At 45.9% G+C, this 16,495-nt stretch overlaps 1 long non-coding RNA gene across 1 annotated transcript in view; it reads right to left on the bottom strand.

Annotated features, from left to right (window-relative positions):
• The window catches only part of LOC132342608 (uncharacterized), an 87,005-nt gene extending 71,341 nt beyond the window's left edge, over positions 1-15,664 (bottom strand). The window contains exons 1-2 of the long non-coding RNA XR_009491057.1: positions 15,455-15,664; positions 13,676-14,025 (exon numbers count right to left, since the gene is read on the bottom strand). This is a non-coding gene — a long non-coding RNA (uncharacterized lncRNA). The remainder of the gene's footprint in view (positions 1-13,675; positions 14,026-15,454) is intronic.
• Positions 15,665-16,495: the final 831 nt, after the last annotated feature.

A 16,495-nucleotide genomic window follows, 5' to 3' on the forward strand; every position in this document is an offset into this window, starting at 1 on the left:
GATCCAAGTTTGCTCATCTTCTGTCTACTGGCTTTCCCATGCCAGCCTCTGAAGGGGACTCTCGTGATAACTTTATTTCATTTTTCTCCCTTGACCTCAGATGTTATAATCGATTTATGATTGATAAAATTTCAAGACAACTGTAAACTTCAGCCAGAGAGAAGCTAGAGTTTTGGTTATAACCTAAATCATGATTTTTAATTTTAGTGCCGAGCCTCAGATATCTCTGAAGTCTGCCTAGCCCACCATTTATACGGTACTTTTGTGGCCTGTGATAACATGCTATCCTGGCAGTAGATACTTTCAAAATCCAGCTACCTGCTGGTCCCTTAAGAAAATGAAGAGAGAAGTTTCAAAAAAGACAGTACTTAAAGGAAAATTCATTAAAAATTCAGCTGGGCTCAAAGCAGAGTTCTTGTGTCAAGGAGGTAATAGCTAAGAGGGGGAAGGGAAAAAACAGGAAGAAACTTCCATTATCACTCTACCTGTGGACAGAGAATATCCATCAGTAGCAAAGATTAACTAGACTGCAAGGAAATCTAACCAGTCCATCCTGAAGAAAATCAGTCGTGAATATTCATTGGAAGGACTGATGCTGAAGCTGAAACTTCAATACTTTGGCCACCTGATGCAAAGAACTGACTTATTTGAAAAGACCCTAATGCTGGGAAAGATTGAAGGTGTAAGGAGAAGGGGACGACAGAGGATGAGCTGGTTGGATGGCAACACAGACTCTATGGATATGAGTTTGAGTAAACTCCAGCAGTTGGTGATGGACAGGAAGGCCTGGCCTGTTGCAGTTCATGGGGTCGCAAACAGTCCAACACAACTGAGCGACTGAACTGAACTGAAACATCCACCTATCGGACCCCTCAAAGGGGTCACTGCAAAAAAGATCAGGGTGGGGGGACTAGTGGGCTTTAAGTGCTGTTCAGAAAGTTTTTTTGATCCATTCTTTCTTCATAATTTGTACAAAAGAATATAAAACAGATGTGTCTGTAACCCCTGCATGGAAAACTTCAAGCTGGGGAAACAACACTAAACACAAGTGTTCCTCTTAGAAAGTGGAAGGAGCTAAACCAAGAAAAATCTAAGCAATTGGAAAGTCCACGAAGGTAGAGACCAACTTTCATGTCTGGCATGTGGTAAGAGGTAATGTCATGAATGTTCAATGGATATGATGCCATCAGTGTTGTTCTAGACACTCAACAGGAATTTGTCATGTCTTGATATCCACCCCCCTGGTACCAGCAAGATGGACACTGGCCGCCATGTTTGGAAGTACGAACCACCCCACCCCTACCCCCAACTCTGGCCACCTTCAATTGGATAATTGGTGAACATGTGACTCTGGCCACCTTCAATTGGATAATTGGTGAACATGTGACCCAAACTGAGCCAATGAAGCAACAGGAGTGGAATTAGGGGATAAAGTCTGTCTTCGCTCTTTTTCTGAAGGTAGAAACATCAACTTAGGAGCAGTTGGTGGCCCCGTGGACTGAAAAGCAGGGGACATCGTTCTGTAGGAAGACTAATAATGAAATGTGTTCCAACACTACTTCCAGGTTACTCTTGAGTAAGGGGTGCTTAATTTCCTGCCCTTGATGTCCATAAGTCTTCCATCATAATAAGGAAGATCTGTGCTCTTTCATCTTGAGTCCACAGGGATGATGGTTTAAGGCTAGGCAGAGCAGACTTTAGAGGTGACTGAAGCTCTGCACTAAAATTAAAAATCAAGATTTAAGTTAGAGTCAAAACCCTAGTTTTTCTCTGGCTGAAGTTAACAATCTCTCTGGTTGAATTTTATAATCTTGAAGTATTTAAGACATGGTTCACGTATCAGTCAAAGACAAGGACCAGATCCTACACACCCAACTCACATCCTTGCCCTTGATGCTAGGAAGGTCAGCAGAGTCTTTATAAGAGGCACTGAAATAAGAGTCACAGAATGTGGGTTCATTTCCCACTTATGAAGCAAGGTTTCTGGGTCATCCCAAGAAAGGAAGTATTTTGCTGGTCTCCAGTCCCTCATCTGTAAAACTGGGCATCATACTGGAGCTGGCTGGACTTGCAAAGGATGGAGAATGATTTGACCATGATGAGAGGTGGCGGGTGGGTACAAGATGGAGGGAGAAGGGTTGAAAGAGGAGGAGGTGGGAAGAGAGTGGAGAGGGTGAAGGAGAGAAGAGAGAATCAATATATTGACTGGCAGAGAAAAAGATGGTTTCAAGCTCTGAAAGGAGTGTGCCTGCATTCTTAGTCATTCAGTTGTGTCCCACTCTTTGCAACCCCATGGACTGTAGCCTGCCAGGCTCCTCTGTCCATGTAATATTCCAGGCAAAAATACTGGCACAGGTTGCCATTTCCTACTCCAGGGGTCTACCTGACCTGGGGATAGAATCTGTGTCTCTTGCGTCTCCTACATTAACAAGGGGATTCCACTGTGCCACCTGGGAAGCCCCTGAAAGCAGCAACAGTCACCAACAAAAGTGAGTGAAAGTCACTCAGTCGTATCCAACTCTTTGTGACCCCGTGGAGTATAGAGTCCATGGAATTCTCCAGGCCAGAATACTGGGGTGGGTAGCCTTTCCCTTCTCCAGGTGATCTTCCCAACCAGGGATCAAACCCAGGTCTCCCACATTGCAGCCAGATTCTTTACCAGCTGAGCAACAGGGAAAAATGTCCCCACAAAGATCAAGCAGGTGATAAATGAGCAGAACAGCTCAGGCGAACACAGAAAAAACAAGAGCACCCATAAAGGGAGGTACGATTATTACACCAATTTTACAAAAGAGGAAGCCAAGGCCGAGACGGAAGTGACTCAACTAAGGTGACACCTGGTCAGGTGCTGAGCTGGGATTTGCCAAATTCCAAAGCACACGCTCTTAACTGATGCCCCCTGAGCCACAGTAGTCAACGCTGGAGGCCAAGTGTGACTTTTCTTTGCTGTGTTGGTTCCTGAGTTGGACAATGCCCACGTCCCAGTGAAGAAAAATACAAGAGGCTTGGGTCAATTCCATGCATGGCTGAGTCTCTCACACTTTATTGGATAAATAATAAAGAAAAGAAAAAGTGAAGTCTGTTATTAGTCAGTGCAAACCTCCCTTTGCAGACCAGGAACTGGAAGACAGGCATCTTTCAGGCTTCTGTGGGTGGGTAAAGGGAGAAGGCAATGGCAACCCATTCCAGTACTCTTTCCTGGAAAATCCCATGGATGGAGGAGCCTGGTAGGCTGCAGTCCCTGGAGTCACTGTGAGTCGGACACTACTGAGCAGCTTCGCTTTCACTTTTCACTTTCATGCATTGGAGAAGGAAATGGCAACCCACTCCAGTGTTCTTGCCTGGAGAATCCCAGGAACGGGGGAGCCTGATGGGCTGCCATCTATGGGGTTGCACAGAATCAGACACAACTGAAGCGACTTAGCAGCAGCAGCAGCAAAGGGATTGGGCTTCTCTAGGAAATGGCAACCCACGCCAGTGTTCTTGCCTGAAGAATCCCAGGAACGGGGGAGCCTGGTGGGCTGCCGTCTATGGGGTCGCACAGAGTCGGACACGACTGAAGCGACTTAGCAGCAGCAGCAGCAGCAGCAGTGGCTCAGTGGTAAGGAACCTACCTGCCAAAGCAAGAGACTCTGGTTCAATCCCTGGGGCAGGAAGATTCCCCAGAAAAGGAAATGGCAACCCACTCCAGTGTTCTGGCCTGAGAAACCTCATGGACAGAGGAGCCTGGCAAGCTACAATCCATAGTCACAAAAGAGTCAGACATGACTTAACAACTAAAACAACAAAGGGACGAGGAGTCTCCTATTTCTGTACTGTGGAGGACCAGCAGAGGGCCCTGTGAGCAGAACCCCATCAGGGTGAGTGAGACAGAGACAGGCAGACAGAGAGGGACGACACAACTAAGACAGAAAGAGAATCCGTCTCCTCAAATAAAGGAACAAAGTGACAGCAGGCGGGGGAAGTAGAGGACTTTAAACATAACTAGAGGACTTCCCTGGTGGTCAGTGGTTAAGAATCCACCTGTCAATGCAACAGACATGGTTTGGTTCCTGCTCCAGGAAAATCCCACATGCCCCAGAGCAACTAAACCTGTGTGCCACAACTACTGAGCCCACATCCCATAGAGTCCATGCTTTTCAATAAGAGAAGCTGCCACAGTGAGACACATGGCAACTAGAGAAAGCCCGTGCACAGCAACAAAGACCCAGTGCAGCAAAAATAAATAAATAAAGTTAATAAAGGTTGTACCAAAAAACCTATTAAAAATAAACACAACTAGAGACACAGCTAGAGACAGTGAAACACAGGTTGCAAAGCAGAGAACAGGGAAGCTGAGAGACATGAAAAGATAAAGACAGAGTCACAGAAACAAGGCAGAGAAAGAGAGGGAGAGGAAGATATAGAGAGCCCAGAAATGCACAGCAACTCACAGAGGAGGTGCCATTATCATGCCCATTTTGCAGGATAGAAAACTGAGGCTCAGAGGTGTGCCCAAGGCCAACATCTGATAAGCAGTAGAGATGGTCAAGTGCCCAGCTTCAAAGAGCCAGCTCTTGGCTAATGCCCCAAACAGCTTGATGGCAATTATCTTCTGAAAGGAAGTGGTTTCTACCTTTCCAGAGGTGGCAGGGCAGGTCAAAAGTGATTACTTTGTTCACGTTGGCAAAAGCCTTGCTCTTAGTCAAGGTTAAGAGAAGTGATGGGTTCTCTTGTGCACACCTGTTCTGGTCTCCATCCACATGGCTCCAAAAAGGAGATGCAGCTCAAGACAGATGTTTCTGTCTGTCTGGTCTGTTGAAAAAGCCAGCTAATTTCTGGTTCTGGGTCAAAATGGAACAGTTGAGGAGTCCTTAGAAAAGCCGCTACTCAGACTTCCCTGGTGGTGCTGTGGTTAAGAATCTGCCTGCCAATGCAGGGAACATGGGTTTGATACCTAGTCCAGGAAGATTCCACATGCCTCAGAGCAACTAAGCCTGTGTGCCACAACTATTAATACTGAGCCCATGCTCTGGAGCCTGTGCTCTGCAATAAGAGAATCCACAGCAATGAGAAGCCTGCACACCCCAACTCAAGAGTACTCCTTGCTCACCACAACCACAGAAAGCCCAAGCACAGGCACAACAGCAAAGACCTGGTGCAACCAAGAATAAATAAAAAGAGAGGCCCCTTCTCTGAGTGGTGAGAAGGAGAAGAAACAGGAGGGAGACAGAACAGCATTCAGACTGATGGAGTAAATAAATATTGGCATCCACACCCTACTCCCTGGAATCTGCAAAAGTCGCCTTAATGACAAAAATAAAAGGTGTGGAGACTTACAGATGTGACTCCGTTTAGCATCTTGAGATGGGGATAAGATTATCCTGGAATATCCAGGTGAATCCTGAATACAAGTGGAGATCCTTATTGGAGGGAGGCAGAGGACAATGTGACACAGAGAGAAGAAGCCAATTAGTTTCCAGGGGCTGCTGAAACCAACCACCAGATGATGCTAACAGAAGCAAACCCTCTCACGATGCTGGAGGGTGAAGGTCCAAAATCAGTGTGACTTGGCCAAAGTCAAGGTCAGCAGGGCACTGCTCCCTCCAGAGGCTCCAGGGGAGAATCCGGGCCTCTGGTCCCCTTGGCTTGTGGCCACATTACCCCCATCTCCACTTCAGTGTTCACCTGAGCGGTTCTGCTTATATCCATCACCTGCTTGGTCTTTGGGGGGACATTTTTGTTGGTGATTCCTTCTCCTTTCAGAGTTCAAAATTGTCTTTTTCTCTACTTGTCAACATAGTGATTCTCTTTTCTCTCCCTGCTCCACTCCCATCCCTTCCCCTCCTCTTCCTTTCTCTTTCTTTCTCCCTCTTGCACCACCCCCCCCAACTTCTCATCATGGTCAAATCACTCTCCATCCTTCGGAAGTCCAACAGGCTCAATCATAAATCGGCAGGACCCACCTGCATTATAGAGGCACAGGACATGAATATGCAAAAGAATCCATCCACGTTGACACTTAGGTGACATTGGGAGTGGAGATTGGTGTGACTGGGGCCACAAGCCAAGGGACTGGAAGAGGTAAGGATCAGATTCTCCCCTGGAGCCTCTGGAGGGAGCATCACCCTGCTGACCTTGATTGTGGCCAAGTTCAGGTTGACTTTGGACCTTCTACTTCTGTAACTTTGAAAGGATACATTTCTGCAGTTTTGAGTCATCCATTGTATGCATGTGTGCTAAGTCACTTCAGTCATGTCTGACTCTTTGCGACCCTATGGACGGTAGTCACCAGGCTCCTCTGTCCATGGAATTCTCCAGGCAAGAATGCTGGAGTGGGTTGCCATGCCCTCCCCCAGGGGATCTTCCCGACCCAGGGATTGAACTATGTCTCCTGTCTCCTGCATTAGCAGGTGGATTCTTTACCGCTAGCACCACATCAGAAGCCCCATTCATTGTATGGTGATTTGTTATTGTGGCTACGCCACCCAGACAGAGATCGAGAAGACAGCAAACACACAAGCTGAGAGAGACTGGTAAGAGGGAAAGATCCACAAATAAAGAAACAAGAGCAAAAAGAGACTGGGAGAAAATGTTGACAACATCTAAGTTTAAACGTGGATGGATTCTGCATTTTTATGCTCCCAGCTTCCATAATTCAGGTGGTCCTGCCAACTCACATACCCCAGCACCAACAATGAATAATAAGTGTGTAAGTGTTTATTTCTAATTCCTCTCCAGTACCTGAATCTATTAGCAGTTCAGTCAAGCTGTGCCTAATTACATCTGTAACCTGTTAATACAAGCGTCTTTGTTGACTGAAGGAATCTTCTTATCGAGCTTAGGCCAAATTAAAATTTAATACAACACCAAGTTGCCACCAAACTAGCATGCAAATATCAGTCATTTAATTAACACCCAAACCTGATTAGACAGAGCTGCTGAGAGAAATATTCCATAGGACAAGCCGACGATGCAGGGTCACAACAATGACCTCATTGAAGGTGAGTGAGCACTGTTGTAAGGATCTAGCATCTGGTCCCCGGTGGGTTCAGTCACAGGGAGATGTAGCTGGGTCAGTGGCTGGTTCCCATCCCCTGGACAAGTCCTGTTTCCGGGTGTCTGAACAGGAGATGGGAAGAAAGAGGGAGCCGGAGAGGGAGATGGTGCTAGAACAGACATAGAGGGGGACTTCCCTGGTGGGCCCGTGGTTAAGAATTCACCTTCCAATGCAAGGGATGCAAATTTGATCCCTGGTTGGAGAACTAAGATCCCACATGTGACAGGGCAACGAAGCTCACACGCTGCAACTAGAGAAGGCCACACACTGTAACAAGGACCCAGCACAGCCTCCCTCAAAAAAGAAACAGACAGAGAATGAGAGAGAGAAATGTAGACTGAGAACCAAATGCTTAAATAGAGTCAGAGACAGTAAAGCAGGAAGGCAGACAGGAAGACATCAAGAAGGAGGACAGAACATACAGCGGAAGACAGAGTCAACAGAAAGAGGAAGACTGAGGGAGCCAGACTGCTTTCTAAAGAGAGTTAATCCAGGAGAGAAGAGAGTTAAGGACATAGAGAGAAATAAAAACCAACAGAACGAGGTGATGGCAAGACAGATCATGAGATGCAGAGAGGGATTTCCCGGTTGGTCCAGTGGATAAAAATTTGTTTTCCAATGCATGAGGATGTAGGTTTCATTCCTGGTCTAATTCCTGAACTAAGATACCACGTGTCTTGGCAATTAAGTCTGTGTGCTGCAACTAGAGAAAAGCCTTCATGTCTCAACTAAGACCCAGTGCAGCCAAAAATAAACCAAAACGGATACAGAAAAAGTAGAGTCAAAGAGATATACACAAGGAGAGGCACATGGACCTCTGACCCAGGGATGCTGTGGTCAGTGCCCTGCAGTGCCCTGGGCTCCTCAGAGGACCACTGGTCCGTGCCTGGAGCTTAGTGCCCTGTGACCACTAGCCAAGGCTGAGTCACTTGGCTCCAGCACTGAGAACCCCTCTTCACCTGCCCCCATTTAAGCTGCATTTCCAGGGCTTATCAGGTATCTGGCAGGTAATAGATACTCAGCAGACACCTGTTGGGAAGAAAGGAGGAGGAGAAGGAAAGAGAGGAACTCAAAGGAAAGGGATTCTCATAAACCCCGGGAGAGACGACACTTGCCCATCTCGCTTTGTGAAAAAGCTGAGGTTCAGAAAGACTTGATTATCTGTCCCAAAGTCACAGGGCTGGTGAGTCACACACATCCCAATCCTTGGGCAGGTGAGATACACACACTTCCTTCAACCATTCATGTGTCATCAGATTTCCCTCTCTTCCCAGACACTTCTTCCCAGAATAGCAGTGTGATATGATAACTCAGAACCCAGGTTTTAGGAACAGTCTGCCTGTTTCAAAAGCTACCCATACCAGGGAGAGTCACTTTTCCTAGTCTGTAAAATGGGTATAAGGCTTTCTATAACTCATACTGTTGCCTTGATTAATAGTAATAAGACATTTTGAACATGTCAAGGTACATGTGGCACATAGTTGGTGCTCAATTAAAAGTAACTATTATTTTATTACTCACAGGTCTTTGTTCTCCCTAGCAAACTCCTTCCCTGATGGGAAGGATCATTTCAAACATAATTTCAATGTTATCTTTACTTGAAAGCCTTCCCTGATGAAACATTTTCCTCTTGGGAGAATTAGCTCTTTGTCTAAATATATAACCATATCACTCATAAAATACTTCCTCTTAGCATACAGGAACATGGTCAGCTAATATCTCTCAGCTTCACTGTAAAAATCTTGAAGGTAAGTGATGGGTACCTTTTGTATGCCTTATACCTAAAATCAAGGAGAGGGCCCAAAGCACAGATGGTATTTGAGTAACTGTATACAGTGCTTTTTCCAGTAGCCACGTATGGATGTGAGAGTTGGACCATAAAAAAGGTTGAGCGCCAAAGAAAGTTCCTTGAACTGCAAGGAGATCAAACCTGTCAATTCTAAAGGAAACCAATTCTGAATATTCATGGGAAGGATTGATGTCAAAGCTGAAGCTCCCATATTTGGCCACCTGATGTGAAGAACAGACTCATTAGAAAAGACCCTGATGCTGGGGAAGATTGAGGGCAAGAGGAGAAGGGGATGACAGAGGATGAGATAGTTGGATGGCATCACTGACTCAATGGACATGAGTCTGAGCAAGCTCCGGGAGATGGTGAAGGACGGGGAAGCCTGGCATGCTGCGGTCCATGAGGTCGCAAGGAGTCAGACACGACTGGGTGACTGAACAAAAACTCAATGATAAAAGAGAATTCTACAACACGGACCTACCATACAGCACAGAGAACTCCACTCAGTATTCTGTAATAACCTATATGGGAAAAGAATCTGAGAAAGAATGGGTAGATGTAGATGGATAACTGAACCACTTTGCTGTACACCTGAGACTAAAACAACACTGTAAACCAAGTATATCCTACCATAAAATAAATTTAAAAAAATGAACTCTGGGAGGGTGAGGTGGGAGGGGCTGATCTTATGCAGGTGACATGGTAGTTGGAGGAAGATGGTAGCAATTTCTTGGCTACAGAAGGTCTGAATGTTTACCCCCCTCCCCTTTAACTCTGAGCCTGCCAAAGCCCCCTTCCCCCTCCCCATGTCCCACCTAGAAGCAGACACATCTCAGGAGAGTTGGTCTGGCTAAGATATTTTAAAAAACATCTCTGCATAATGGAAAGAAGGTTGCGTTATTATGGGCAAATCTTATGGAAAGTTATTTTTTCCCCAAAGCCCTTAGAATTGTTATCTTTCAGATAAGGCTAAAAGAAGTCAGCAATAAGTCAAATTCTATGAAAATTCTATCTCCTGTTTTACTGACTGCCACCCACTGGAAGCAGATGCTCTCAGAAGGGTGCCTGGTCCAGTCAACCTTCTATTGTATGCTCTGGACATTTAGACACTGGACTGTGTGACTCTGTCCCTATGTGACAATCATTCAACCCTTTATTTTCTTTAGATGAAAGGGCAAGGAGATATGCTGACTGAGCCAGCTTAATCTATAAATTAGATGATTTGCTACATTATGATCATCCAAAGCAATTCTGGAATGCCGCTCCAGCTCTTCCGAGTCATACTTCAGGGCACAAATACATATGGATGGACCCACCGACGACAGCGCTATTTCTGATTTCTAGTGTTAAGAGCAAAGCCAGCTCCATCGTTTCTTTGCCAACATCTCAGAGCGTTCAAGTGGGCTCATTTCTCAAGGCTGCGTGAAATGAGACAGAAACGAATCGTCCCTGGCATTTACCTTGTTAGAAAAACACAAAATTGGACTGCCTTCACCTTCACGCAGGGAAAATCTTTTTTGTCCTCTGACAAATACCTCATGAGTTTGGGGAAGCTATCTGGCATCCCATTTGTCTCAACATCTCTTAAACTGAAAAACAATCACAAACTCTAAATTTAAATTAGGAATTTGGGATTAACAAATGCACACTAGATAATCAACAAGGACCTACTGTATATCACAGGGAACTATACTCAGTATCTTGTAAAAACCTCTAATGGGAGAGAATCTGAAAGTATATATACACGCATGCACATTTAGTCAGTTGTATCTGACTCTCTTTCGACTCCATAGACTGTACCCTCCAGGCTCCTCTGTCCATGGGATTCTCCAGGCAAGAATACTGGAGCAGGTTGCTATTTCCTCCTCCAGGGAATATTCCTGACCCAGGGATTGAACCTGGGTCTCCTGTGTCTTCCGCATTACAGATGGATTCATTACCCATTGAGCCATTGGGGAAGCCATATTCCTCTCTCCTCTCCAATGCTATCAACATACTGTTCTCAAAGATGAGCCCCTGGGTCTAAAGGGGTCGCAGATATGAGACTGGGCTTTTATGACATTCTGCCCAGGCCACTCAGGGATCGTCTATTACCAGAGTTGATGGGGGGCTGCTGCCCCTGCCCGCCTCCTCCCGAGATGGAAAGTGAGAATATTTATGGTTGCATGGGAGCAGGAAACCACAAGCAGATTAGCCATTTCCTTCAGTTTCTGATTCTGGAAATGAACTCCTCTAAATCCAATTTGGAAGACAGGCCTCTGGGGTACCGGTTTTGGATGTTTGATTTGAGCTGATCCTATTATGGGACAGGAAAAAAAATCCATGCTTCTTCTTAATAGATTAATTTGAGGAGCAGTTTTCTTTATCAGGAAAGCAGATAGAGAATGGTGGGGGATAGAGACAGTTCCTGAACCAGGGAATTTATATTGTTCAGTGTTCAAGGGGCTTGCTAATGCCAGAGTTGATCTAGTTTCTTTTTTTTTTTTTTTTGACCCCACCTCCTAAGTGGCGCAGTGGTTAAGAATCTGCCTGCCAATGCAGGAAATGCAAAAGACACAGTTCAATCCCTGGGTTGAGAAGATCCCCTGGAAGAGGAAATGGCAACCCACTCTAGTATTCTTGCCTGGACAATCCCATGAACAGAGGAACCTGGTGGGCTGTGGCCAATGGGGTCTCAAAGAGTTGAACACAACTGTGCGTGCATGCATGCACAGTACTTGCAAGATCTTAGTTTCCAGACCAGGGATCAAACCTGGGCCCCCTGTAGCAGAAATGTGGAATCCTAACCACTGGACTGCCAGAGAATTCCTCTAATTTCCACACTGACATGCTGTGATGGAATTTGGAAATGACTTTCATCAGTGATGCTGTAAATGCTGAAACTCCCATGCCCATCCCAGAAAGCAGAAGGCTTGTGATGTCAGGAGACAAGATGCTGGCTATACCTTGAAACTATTGAGTTGGATGACTGTCTTCACTTGACAGACAGAAGCTCTGAGAAGCTGAGTGTGTCCCTCAAGGATCCCCAGCTAGAAGGAGGGGAGAACTTGGACTCACCACCTGGCCCCGAATTTCCTTCAACGGTTCCTCACTAACTCAGCCACTGAATATCTCAGATTTTTGTGCAATTTCCCAAGAGACCTGGGAAATGGTATTCAGAATCCTTGATCAGTTGCTGCTTCATTTTAAAAAAAATTTTTATCGGATACTGGGAAAGATTGAGGGCTAGAGGAAAAGGGGACGACAGAGGATGAGATGGTTGGGTGGCATCACCGACTCAATGGTCATGAGTTTAAGTGAACTCCAGGAGTTGGTGATGGACAGGGAGGCCTGGCGTGCTGCGGTTCATGGGGTCGCAAAGAGTCGGACACGACTGAGAGACTGAACTAAACTGACACTGAATAGTTGCTTTACAGTGTTGTGCTTGCTTCTATTGTACAGCAAAGTGAATCAGCTGTGTGTGTGTTCAATTGCTCGTTGTGTCCAGCTCTTTGCAGTCTCATGGACTGTAGCCCACCAGACTCTTCTGTCCATGGAATTTTCCAGGCAAGAATACTGGAGTGGGTTGCCATTTCCTCCTCTAGGGGATATTCCTGACCCAAGCATCAAAGATATATATATATATATATATATATATATATATATATATGTATGTATATATATATCCCTTCTTTTTTGGATTTCCTTCCCATTTAGGTCACCATAGGGCATTGAGTAGAGTTCCCCGAGCTATATACAATAAGTTCTCGTTAGTTATCTATTTTATATATAGTAGTATATATGGCAGTTCCTGTCTCCCAATTCATCCCACCCCTCCTTCCTCCCTTGCTGCTTCATTTTGAAATGGAATCTTTACTTAGAAAAATAACCTAATAGCATATGCAGGATGGTAGACCCAGTCCATCACACACAACAGCTGTGATTAATTAATTATTTATATATATTTGGCTGCCCTGGGTCTTCATGGCTGCATGCTGACTTTCTCTAGTGGGGGCTTCTCTCGTTGAGCACAGGCTCAACTGTTGTGGCCCAGGGGCTTAGTTTCCCCAAGGCACGGTGGGATCTTCCCAGACAGAGATCAAAGCTATGTCTCCTGCCTTGGCAGGTGGATTCTTAACCACTGGACCACCAGGGAAGTCCCACGATTAGTTTTTTGACCCAAGGAAGTCTGGCATGTGTCTGTGACAGGCACTGTACCTTCCTTTCCACACCGTGTCCTGACTCTGAGACCCCCTTTGCACCTGCAATTCTCACAACCACCCTGAGAAGTGAGAAGGGAGAGATTACTGCACATAAGAGACCTGGAACTGAGACAGGGAGGTCAGCTGGCTCGGCCAAGGTCATGCCTGAAGTTTAACATAGTTCTGCCAGAAGGAGAATCTGAGTCCCTGTCTCTTCTTTCCTCTGGGAATTTCTCTCTCTCTTTCTATAAACAGGAAATTATATGAGCCTCACCGGCACACCTCCACCTGCAGTTCAGTACTCAGCAGGGAACAGATTTTGAGATCCACATCCTTGGCCTCGACCTTTCACTAAGTGATTTCCTTAAAGTTGTTATTGATTTTACTATGAGGACTAATTCCAGCTCTTCTGTTATGTTACTGTGATGATTAAATATAAAAATCTATAGAAATCATTTAAACACACAAAACACAGCCCTCCTCTGAACTGTTGTGTTTGCTGTTCCCCTACCTGGAACTGCTCCCCTCTGGCCCCCCATCCAGTCTTTGCCAACTTGGCCCCTTCTTCGCTGTGGGATTCAGACACCCCTCCTGAGGTCAGGAGTCTCCCTGAGCAGCCCTTTTCTCTAAAGTAGCCCCACCCACTCCAGCCTTTGATCCCATTACCTGGAATTGTTTTCTTTCTGACATGTGTCACCGACTATGGGTTCAGGAGCTTTCCAGGTTGAATCCATCCATATCCAGAGGGCAGGGAGAGACTGATGGAAGAGGTAGCCACTCCAGATGGACAGGTGGCGGTTTAACTAGCAGGTAACTTCCTCCAGGGCTGGTCTTCAGTGCCCAGGGACCAGGTCTTCACCTCCCCTCTGCCAGCCTGTGGCATCTGAGAGTTTATAGAGAGGCCTTCCTGGGGTTCAGTCACCCTCAGCATCCCAGGTCATTATTCCTGCTCTCTTGAGGTGCATCCTTGAAATGGCTCTCAGGGAAGGGCAAACAGTCCTTCTAACTACTAATCTCTGAAAAAAAAAATCACAAAACCTAAACATGCCAGTCAGTTCCCTAGAGATTGTATTACATCAATGGCCGCCATCTGAATTATGGGAGAATGAGCAGGCTTTCCTGTTTCTTAGGTATAATGTATATATCCCAGTCTTTCTGTCTACAAAAGCAAATTCAATATAATGGATTACCTTCTCCGCCAATGAAATCTGGTCACAGAGGGCCACCCCACGCCAGTCTTCACACAGCTGATTTCATGCCTCTGGAGAAGCATAAACCGTGTTCTTTGTCTGAATGTCAGTTTCACCTCAGCATAGTTTCTGGTTCTGTCTGTCAGCTTCACAGATCTCATGTTTCAACTCTCCATTCACTTGTCACCTCTCTTGAGTGGAGGAGGGTACAGAGCCGACTCCTATTAGAGACGGCAGAGCAGACTAAAAGGAGTGATCAGAGCTGACCCCCAAGGTCACCTAGTGGGTCCCCACATCCCATGTCAGCCCTTGATGCCATGTCTAGAGAGGAGACAGACCCTGGAAGACGGGTTAGTAAGACACACCCTGAAGAGGAAGGGGGATGGTTGGATTGACCAGGTCACAGCTGGAACCAGTCACCTGCAGACTCAGCGCATCCTAGGACCCAGTACCCACAGGTCCCCCGTGCCCTGAAGGCTACTCTGATGAGGGCCTTTTATTAATATTAGTGGCCTCATCCTTTCCACACTCTCCCACCCCCAACTCTTATCTTGCCTGGATCTTACAAAAACATGGCTGATGCTTGTACAGAAGGGTGAAGTCAACCAAGTGGAGACTGGTGTGGGGTGACCCTCTGTGACAGTAACCCATCATTTCGATCCACTTTTGTAGACAGAGAAACTGAGATACATACATTATACCTAATAAATAGGAAAACCTGCTCATTCTCTCATAATTCAATGGTGGCCATTGATTTAATACAATCTCTAGTCATCACTGTGACCTCTGTTCAAATACATCAGACCCTTTCCATGCCTCTCCTGCCCCACTTCCCCGCTCAGTGGGAACCAGACACTTTGCCTCCACAACTGTGAGTCTCTCCCCTTCTACCCTTGGCTGCTTCCGGCAGCACTTCCCAGTCTCTGAGGTCACCTGCTCACTGGCTTGTCAGGGTGGGTCTCCCATTCCACACTGGGAACTCCACGAGCGTGAGTCCTGGCCCTCCTGGCTTAGTACTGTGTCCAGAGGGCCCAGTACAGAGCCTTGACTCAACAGGTGCTCGGTTAATGCTAATTGAAGAAGTAAGCAAGTCTGAGTTAATACAAAGCAAACTGTCATTCCCACCTCTGCAGATACCTCCTTAGGCAGATCAACTGATTGGTGTCTTTAAAATAGTGACTCTTTCAACACTTAATGGCATAAATAGTATAGGGCTGACCCTGTCTTCTGCCTTCCTGGTACCTTATCTACCCACCTCCTTGGCAGCAGAGCTCCATTTGATCCGATAGCATGTGAATGTCCTTGATCTCAGAAAAATTACTCCCTTCTGTAGCTCAAAACATCAATCATAATTGGTGTCAGCCAACAAGGGTAACCTCGGTCCTCCAGGGCAATGATCTGCTGGAAGTCAGGCTCAGCTCTGGCCAATGATATACGATCAGAAGTCTTATGGAATGCCTTTGCCTTCCTGAAAGAAAATAATAATAGTAACAATAATAGTGATCACTGTGTACTGAAAGTGAAAGTGTTATTCGCTCAGTCTTGTCTGACTCTTGCAACCCATGGACTGTAGCCCACCAGGCTCCTGTCCATGGATTTCTCCAAGGCCAGAATACTGGAGAGGGTTGCCATTTCCTCCTCCAGGGGATCTTCCTGACCCAGGGATTGAACCCATGTCTCCTGTATTACAGGCGAATTTTTTACTCACTGAGCCACCTGGGAACTTATAGACAAAAGCATTCCTAATCAGCACAGGCTGGCTAAAGACAAGGATAAAAAATACTATGAGCCATCCCTCCCAGTGACTTAGTAAAGCCCAGGTCAGGAAAAATAAACAAGAAGGACGAATGGGATATTAGCACTCTGGAAAAGGGGGTTAGAGGAGAGATAGGGAAGAGAGAAGGTGGAAGAAACATTAGTTGACCTGAAAAGCTCATTCTGCAATTCTGTTAGGAAGGATAGGGCTAGAATAAATGTATGGTGAGATACAGGGAATATCTGATGTAATAGCACACTGGGTGGTACAGCCTCTTCATTGGAAATTAAAAGTGGACTTTCATGTATGTAAATTAAGCTTCTAAACCTTTCTCCACAAATCCAGGTACACTCTTGAAAGCCGAGAATCACAGCCGCTGCGTGCCTTTGTTTGAAGGATCCCTCTAAATCTTCCTAATGTTTTGAATTGCATGGCACTTTATCTCATGTCTGAGTCTTCATCTCTTTCATCCCTCCCCTCAGAACTTCTCCAGGCATCCCTAAGTTGAAAGAAATAGGCAAAGAGAATCGTCTCTCTGCT

This window comes from Bos taurus, chromosome 17 (genome assembly GCF_002263795.3).
Source record: "Bos taurus isolate L1 Dominette 01449 registration number 42190680 breed Hereford chromosome 17, ARS-UCD2.0, whole genome shotgun sequence".
Taxonomy (NCBI): domain Eukaryota; kingdom Metazoa; phylum Chordata; class Mammalia; order Artiodactyla; family Bovidae; genus Bos; species Bos taurus.